We start from the raw sequence: 9,408 nt of genomic DNA on the forward strand, positions 1-9,408 counted from the left end.
AATTTTTCTTCTTATAAGAAAACCAAATTCAAATGAATGTACAAATGCATTTTTTTTAACAGAGTGAGAGAGACAGAGAGAGAGAGAGGATTTTTTAAATATTTATTATTTAGTTTTCGGAAGACACAACATCTTTGTTTGTATATGGTGCTGAGGATCGAACCCGGGCCACACGCATGCAAGGAGAGTGCGCTACCACTTGAGCCACATCCCCAGCCCCACAAATGCATTTTATTAAATATATTTAATTATGTATGTACGCACAAGGCATTTGTGCATTTATTTCTATTAATTATTTTTAGTTATAAGTGACAGTAGAATCCATTTAAAAAAATTTTTGTAGTTGTCAATGGGCCTTTATTTTATTTATTTATATGTGGTGCTGAGAATCAAACCCAGTGATTCACGCATGGTAGGCAAGTGCTCTGCCACTGAGCTACAACCCAGCCCCAGTAGAATACATATAGATAAAATTATATAAGCATGGACTATATCTTATTTTAATTAGGACCCTATTCTTGTGGATGTACATGATGTTGGGATTCACTTTGGTACATCAATTATGTACACAAGAAAATTGTGTCAGATTCATTCTACTGTCTTTCCTTCTTATATCCTCTTTTTTTTTTTATTCCTCTTTGTATAATCTACTGATTTTTTCTTTCTTCCTCTCCCTCCCTAATTTCAGGTTTGCTTCCACATATTAAGTAAAACATTTGACATTTGGCTTTTGGGGACTGGCTTATTTCACTTAGCATGATAGTCCCCAGATCCATCCATTTACTGGACAATGTCATAAAATCATTCTTCTTAATGGCTGAGTAATAATCCATTTGTGTGTGTGTGTGTCTGTGTGTGTCTGTGTGTATATATATCACATTTTCTTTATCCATTCATCTATTGAATGGCACAGAGGTTGGCTCAATAGTTTGGCTATTGTGAATTGTGTTGTTAGAAACACTGATGTGGCTGTTTCATTGTAGTATTCTGATTTTAAATCCTTTGGATATATGTTGAAGAGTAGGAAAGTTGGGCCAAATAATAATTCCATTACTAGTTTTTTGAGGAATCTCCATACTGCTTTCCAGAGGGGGTTGAACAAATTTGCAGTCCCACCAAAAATACAGGAATGTAATTTTTCCCACATTTTTCCCAACACTTATTGTTACTTACTTGCATTCTTAATAATTGGCATTCTGACTAGAGTGAGATGAAATTGCAGTATAGTGTTAATTTGCATTTCTCTAATTGTTACAAAATTGAACAATTTTTCATGTATTTGTTGAATGTTTACATTTCTTCTTCTGTGAAGTGCCTCTTCAGTTTCTTTACCCATTTATCGATTAGATTATGTGTTATTTTGGTGGTAAGTATTTTGAGTTCTTTGTATATCCTGGAAATTAACACAACTGAAATTTATGTTGGTGACATTCACTAAGAACCCAGTTATAGTATTTTCAAATTTTTAGCTAGTTGTTCTGAAACACATTTTCTGAACAATCAATTTTCCCAAATTAATACAAGCAACATTTTTTCATATAGGAAAATATTACAAAAACTTAAGTACATTATGTAAATAAATGCTTGTGGTTAAATATAATAATGTATATAGTAGTCCTCTGACTCTTCATGCCCTTCCTGCTTCTTAGAAGTTACAACCATAGCATCTTTGAAATTTAATCCTTGCTCAATTGGAAGTAAATGGGAATGCAATAGAATTAACAAATTAGCTCTCCAGGGAGTGGAAATAAACTTTGTGGCCAAATGGTAGTGAATTATATGTTTTAAAAATTATATGGTTTAAAAATTCCTAATAAATTTTCAATTCTATTTTTACCAAAAAATAGACAATAATCTGTTATTTCTTTGATAATTTAGAATTCTGACCACAAGGACTCTGTAGAGTTCTCTTTCTCTTTACCTAAACAGGAAGTTAGGCTTCATCTCAGGATGGACCTATTCATATTCATGTGCCAAATACATCTTGGATCACATTAAAATCCATTCTGTACACTCTACTCCACTTCACTTCATTAGTGACACTAAATAATACCCTCACATTACTTCAGTTTATGTATAAAATTGGGTTTGTAAAATGGGTATCTGGAGGAGAGAAAGGCTGTGGAGACAGACTGTTTTATTTCCCCATCCAACAAAGCTCACCTGTAAAAGACATAAAAAGCTGAGAGCATGAAGTTTAAAATAATTCCATATTCCATTGCTTTTGAAGGCAGAGGGTTTTTTTTAGCTATCAAGGGGACTAAGAAAACACAATGTGTCAAAACACTATGGAAACAAAGAAATATGAAGGAGAAACCAGAATACTAAAGAAGTTCTCTTTGCTGTTAAGAAGGTCTTTTAACATGAAAGAAAAGGGGGACCTTCAGGAATAATAGCACATTTCATAGAATATTATAAGTATTCTGCTTTTACAAAAGTGTGATTTAATAGATTAAAAAAAAAGAGTTATCAAACCTTATCCATCCTAATTCAATTTCAGAAATGAAACAGAGGAGAAAACAAGAAATTGTCCAAGGATATATACAGGTACTCAATATTTTATTTTAAAAATTTAAGTAGCAACTAGAAAAAATAATTTATTTCAAATAAGAAATACCCATACATTCTCATTATTGCATATATGTGTGTTTGGATCCGTTCTGTTACTAAATAACAATTATTACATTTTCTCTTGGTGGCATTAAAAAGCATACTGTTTTATTAAGAAAAATACCCACATAATTTCTGAAATACTTTAATATGTACAAAATAGAAGTTCAAAAACAAAAATAAAATCAAGTTATTAACATGTTAACTAGTATGGTATTATTCTAGAGGCATGTCTTTCCAAATTATAGAAAACTTTCAGAATTATTATTTTTATATTTTTTACAAGGGGCATATTAATAAGATGAACATTTTGGATTATATGACTTAGCCAAATTATAAAAGTTTGTAACATCAACAAGAATTTTTGCATGAATATTGTCATTGGACCAAAGCCGCTTCTTTGCTTTGTCTGTTTTGTGTGTTCTGTTTCAAAATTTAATGGGAAAGAATGAAGTAGGGAGGAAAAATAAGTAGGAAGGGTAGAGTAGAACATGTATGTGGTAGGATGCTAGCGGGGTAGGTTGGCCAGGGGTCAAGGGAAGGTTAGCAAGGTGACACTACAAACAGGAAGCAGGGATTGTAAGTAGAGGACCCTTTGGAGCTCTATGTACCAGGCAGAGGATGCTTCTTGTCCTTCTGCTACCTGATGATCTCTTCACTCTGAACATCCCCCTTGGTATACAGCAGCCTAGCACAGCTGGCTTAGCAGTTTTTCTTACTTTTTAAGTATTCTTAAGCATTCTTTTTAAGTATTCATATTCTTTACGACTTAAAGAGTACGAATGTAAGATAAATGTTATAGTTTTTATATCTTTCCTTTTTCTAGAAAGTTCTCTGTGGTCAGTGCTTGATAAACTACAATTCAGTGGGCTGAAGTTGGAATTTACTCAATAGGGACAGGTAAACACTGAAGTGACATCAGCCTACAGGTATGCACTGAGGTTCCCACAGTTCTGCTGAACACGCTAAAGTTTGAAGTAGAAAAGAGAAAACTGTCACGCTACTAAGAAAGTGCAGTAACAATATATGCAGATCGTTTAAACAGATCCTGAAGAGCCAGCAAAGATCTCCCTTTGGTGTCAGAGTGCCTGATGTAGTGTTTTCGGGAACGTCTTCATCTTTCACTATTAAGCTCCACACAGGAGAGACAAGTGCAGATACAGAGGCTGCAAAGACACTGCATCATGCATTAATAAAAGTGACGAATGGAGAAGGTTTGACATACATTATAATTTTCAGTTTGATAAAACGGCTTTAATTAATAGAGAATTTCTTCAAAGACCTGTGTCTTAAAGGAGAAAATACGAGCCCCCAAAAGGCATTCACAGTAGGCAACTGTGAATCTATGTGCAATTGCCATTGCTGTATAACTCAACTAATATTTATTAGTACAATTTTTGTTATTTCATGGGGGTTCCATAACAGTTTTTTACTGTTTTATATGCTCCCATATTTAACCCAAACTGAACATTTATAATGTGTGATTTTTGTAAAATTATTAAGGTTTTCAGGAATGTATATAAGGCTTTAAAGTAGAAATTCCTGGGCTGAGGATGTGGCTCAAGCGGTAGCGGGTGCCTGGCAAGCGTTCAGCCCAGGTTCTATCCTCAGTACCACATACAAACAAAGATGTTGTGTCCGCCGAAAGCTAAAAAATAAGTATTAAAAAATTTTTTCTCTCTTAAAAAAAATAAATACATAAAGTAGAAATTCTTGCATGTTTTGTTTCTTACCTTTTTGTTTGTTTGTTGTTGTTGTTAGATATAGATGACAGTAGAGTGTATTTTGACATATTAAAGATACATGGGTTTATAACCCCTTCCTCAATTAGGATCCCATTCTTGTGATTGTACATTGGTCATGTATTCATTTATGAGCAAAGGGATGTTATATCTGATTCATTCTACCTTCTTACCTATTCTCACCCCTCCTCCCTTCCCTTCTTTGTCCTTTGTCTAATCCAGTGGAATTCTATTCGTCTACCACTTCTTTTCCTATTCATATCCCTTTGATTTCTTTCTTTTGTCTGATATAATTATTTGATAACAGAAGAAACCTATCTCTCAGTACCATCAGTAGGAAGGGGAAAATCCTGAAGATAAAAAAATAAAATAAAATAAAGTTGGAAGTTGATTTTCTCAAAGGGGTAAAATCAGTTACCAAGAAGCTGTACTTAGGCTAAGAATTTAGCTCAGTGGCATGGCATTTATTCAGGATGTACAAAGTCCTAGGGTCATTCCACAGCACCAGAAAAACAAACAGAAAAGCCACCAAAACTTGACCCTATCTACTCCTTGCAAATGGCAGTTGCACTGAAGCTATTATCCCTGGGGATGGGAAGTTACCCTGGTTGTGATGAGAAATTTTATAGCAATTCTAGAAGAATACCATGCTGAGGAAAAAAATCTCAAAGTACAGAACATTTGTTTCAGTGGTTTGTAAGACAATATTTTCTTTTCCAGCTTGATAAGGAAAGAAATTTCCTCTTCCTTTATCTTTGGCTCCAAATTTTTTGGAACAAGTAAATTGAATTTTTGAAAACTTAGATTCTATATATTAAATTGAATATATATTTAGGATAGGTTGATTAGAAACAAATATCATATTACTTAACAATTAATGCACATATTATTTTTGTGATCACCTATATGCTTACAAAAATAATATGTGCATGTGCTTGCATGTGTGTGTGTTTGTGTGTGTCTGTCCATGGTTTTTAAAACCAACAGATATCACTCAGTGAAAAATGTGTATATTTTCAAACTTTACAGATAAGTAACTAGATTTGTGAAAAGAAGAGACTAATTTTTTTCTCTATATGTATATTATTTTTATTATATCCATACTTAAATATATCCATTAAAATTCATTAGAATTCAGCCATGCAGAATCTACCCATAATACTCTTCTTTCTGTTGGCAGTCAGACAGGTCAGGGTAATATGAAGTTAATGATGGCACACAACCTTGATTTTCATCATGAAGTTGAAATTTATTGCTTATTTCCATCATCAATTGAGAATTCCACATCCTACTGAAAATAAGTGAAGGCCAAAAAAAAAAGTCAAATAAAAAATTATGAAAAAAATTCCATCAGCAAACAAGTAGCAGAAAACAGCTATAAAAATTTTATCACATTGAATAAAATGAAACCAGATGAATGTGTTTACTTCCAAGAAAAAAAAAAAAAAAAGACTGTTAGCAGTAGAAATTTGTAGGCAGATGTAATTTGTTTCATTTTTAAAGATTTCTTGGGCTGGGGTTGTGGCTTAACGGTAGAGCACTCGCCTAGCATGTGCAAGGCCCTGGGTTCAGTCCTTGGCACCACATAAAAATAAATAAAATAAAGGTGTTGTGTCCAACTACAACTAAAAAATAAATATTAGAAAAGAAGATTTCGGGGAAAGCTGCTTCCGGGTCAATGCAGGACACCGGGCTCCGGCAGCCAGAGTGGGGGAGGAGGTGAAGCGGAGCCGGGCCCGGGCCTGCCGGGAGCAAGCCTGAGGGTGAGCGGCGGCGGTGACGGCCGGGCCGGGAGCGGGGAGGAGAGGCGCAGCCCGAGGAGCAGCCACAGCAGCTCCCCCGCCTCCCGGGCTGAGGGAATTTAGGAAAGAAAGATGGACCAACCTAGTGGAAGAAGTTTTATGCAAGTATTATGTGAAAAATATAGTCCTGAAAACTTTCCATGTCCCAGCCACACCTCAGGGCTCTCCTATGAAAGTTTTAGAAAGAACATGTGCTGGGTCCTTCTCTGGGGTTCGCAAACTTGTCCTCAACAATAGCAAAGCTTCATGGGAGACAGTCCACACAATCCTACAGGAGTTACCAGATTTGGAGGAGCTCTTCCTGTGCCTTAATGACCATGAAACAGTGTCTTGTTCTTCTATTTGCTGTCATTCTCTTAAGCTCCTACATATAACAGACAATCATCTCCAAGACTGGACTGAAATACGCAAGTTGGGAGTGATGTTTCCATCACTGGATACCCTTGTCCTAGCCAACAATCATTTGAATGCTATTGAGGAGCCCGATGATTCATTGGCCAGGTTGTTTCCTAATCTGCGATCCATCAGCCTCCACAAGTCAGGTTTGCAGTCTTGGGAAGACATAGACAAACTAAATTCATTCCCCACACTTGAAGAAGTGAGATTGTTAGGAATTCCTCTTCTGCAGCCATATACCACCAAGGAGCGCAGAAAAATGGTAAAAGCCAGATTGCCATCAGTTTCCAAACTTAATGGCAGTGTTGTTACTGATGGTGAACGAGAAGACTCTGAGAGATTTTTTATTCGTTACTATGTGGATGTTCCACAGGAAGAAGTGCCATTCAGGTATCATGAACTGATAACAAAATATGGGAAGTTGGAGCCTTTGGCAGAAGTGGATCTAAGACCCCAAAGCAGTGCAAAAGTAGAAGTCCACTTTAATGATCAAGTGGAAGAAATGAACATTCGGTTGGACCAAACTGTTGCAGAACTAAAGAAACAATTGAGAACTCTAGTGCAATTACCCACAAGCAACATGCTCCTCTACCATTTTGACCATGAAGCACCCTTTGACCCAGAAGAAATGAAGTATAGCTCCCGAGCGTTGCATTCCTTTGGCATTAGGGATGGAGATAAAATTTATGTGGAATCCAAAACAAAATAACCTCTACCAGCCTTGTAAAAACACACATGAGGACTTCTTGCAGGGCATTTGGTTCCAATGTGGTTTTCTTTAGGAGGGAGAAGGTTTTTGTTTGTTTTGTTTTGTTTAGCCTTGGGAGGGGTTTTGTATTTTTTTTCCCCTGGAATGGGTAGGGGGCCATTTTTTGGTATTTTCTACCACAGATTTCTTCGGCTCAGCCAGCAGAATTGGTCCCATATCCAGTCCATAAGCCCTCTCTCATGAAAGATGACAACAAAATCACCGACTTCTTACTGTGCTCACTAGGGTTTGTCTGCCATTTGGTCATCATTACCGTTAGGTATCCTCATAAAAATAGCATGAATAGCCTAGCCCCTCAGAAGGGTGTCTGACATATTTAAATCAGGAGTCAAGGACACTTCACAGGAAGGGCCATCACTTCTCTCCCACTTCTCCCTGTTTCCCTCCCTCTCCCTCCCTCCTTTTTTTGGTTCACTTTATTCACTTTGATTTGTGTCAGCACATGTTTACCTAATAGTTTTATTCTATTCAAAATTAACTTCTTATTTCTCAACTTGAGTGATTTTTCCTCCTTCATTTCTCCCTTTTAAAATAATTTTGAGTGTTTTAATAAGCATTTTTCAACCTGATTCTGATCTCAGGTATTCAGTAAGAACCTGTATCTCTGTTAGGATCTTAAAGAAGAGCAGATGGAGAGTCAGAACTCCAGGAAAACTTGATACTTTTCTGGAAGCATGGGCAGAGGAGTCTGATCTCTTTATGCTACTATCTCACTTTTAATGCCCCTCGTGTATTATATCAGCCATTACTTTCATAACATGAAACATGTTAGATTCCAGATTTATTTTTGCTTATGAATGTATTTCCCCATATCTTTCTTTTTCATTACTTTAAACTATTGGGAATAGAGGCCTGACTTTATGAAGAATCCAGTGGAGTGCTGGATATCCATGCCAGGAGAATGGAGAATCAGCTAACAGACTACCCCTGGTGTGTGAGGGAATGAAGTTGGGGGATATGAGAGAATGAGCTTTGCGAATGTCCTGCCTCTGTCATCCATTCAAAGCCCTTGCTCTTGCACTTTGCATTAAAGTTGGGAAATTTTAATCAAAGGGAGGTTTGATTCCTAGTTTGTTCCTGGGGCTTTGTGATGTAATAACTCAACAATTCTTTTGGTTTTAAATTTCAATTTAGTTGCCACTATAGAAGAGTAAAGTATAAATGTCAAAACGTCCAAAAAAAAAAAAAAAAGAAAAGAAAAGAAGATTTCTCTGAAAGATATATGACTAAAGCAAAAATTATCAAATATGTTGTGGTATTAATAAAGATGATTTCAGTAAAATATATATGAAAATAATACTATAATGGAAGACAGAAAAGATGAAAATGCTAAAAGGTTCTTACATGTGAAGTGTCATGATGTGATTTGATACTTACTGAGATAAGTTACAGATCCATATACTAAATCCTAGAACCACCAGCAATAAACCAGAAATGTCTTCTGAATAATTTAAACTACAGATCAAATACAACACTAAAATATTTAAGAAATCAAAACTAGTAGAAAAATATAAACAAAAAAACAAAGGATAAATGGGGCAAATCAAAAAACAAATTATAAATTGTAAAAATGAAGCAAAACTTTATTTATAATTATGATCAGTGAATGATCTAAAAACTCCAATTAAAATCCAAGATTATCAAACTTAATTTTTAAATAAATCAAGATCCAAACATATCTCATCAAAATAAATGCTCTTTCTACATAATGACACAAGTAGGTCAAAATAAATATAATAGAAAAAACATATCATGATACGCTAATCATAACAGGGTCCCAGTGAATAGCAAATTAACATTCTTAATAATAAACTTCAAAACAAGAAATACTATGAAGAAAACAGAGGTGTATTTTTTAATTAGACCTCTATAGTTTTCATTGTAGAGGTCTTTTACCTCTTTTGTTAAATTGATTCCCAGGTATTTCATTTTATTTTTTGGTGGGAGGCTATTGTGCATGGGGTAGTTTTACTAATTCCTCTTTTGATGGATTCATTGCTGATATATAGGGATATCTTTGGTTTATGGGTATTGATTTTACATCCTGCTACTTTGCTGAATTCATTAATTAGTTTTAGAAGTTTCCTGG

At 35.2% G+C, this 9,408-nt stretch overlaps 1 pseudogene; it reads left to right on the forward strand.

The window, feature by feature from the left end:
* Positions 1–6,323: 6,323 nt before the first annotated feature.
* On the forward strand, positions 6,324–7,428 carry LOC143381523 (tubulin-specific chaperone cofactor E-like protein pseudogene; annotated as a pseudogene).
* Positions 7,429–9,408: the final 1,980 nt, after the last annotated feature.

The sequence above is a fragment of the Callospermophilus lateralis genome, chromosome 15, assembly GCF_048772815.1.
Source record: "Callospermophilus lateralis isolate mCalLat2 chromosome 15, mCalLat2.hap1, whole genome shotgun sequence".
Taxonomy (NCBI): domain Eukaryota; kingdom Metazoa; phylum Chordata; class Mammalia; order Rodentia; family Sciuridae; genus Callospermophilus; species Callospermophilus lateralis.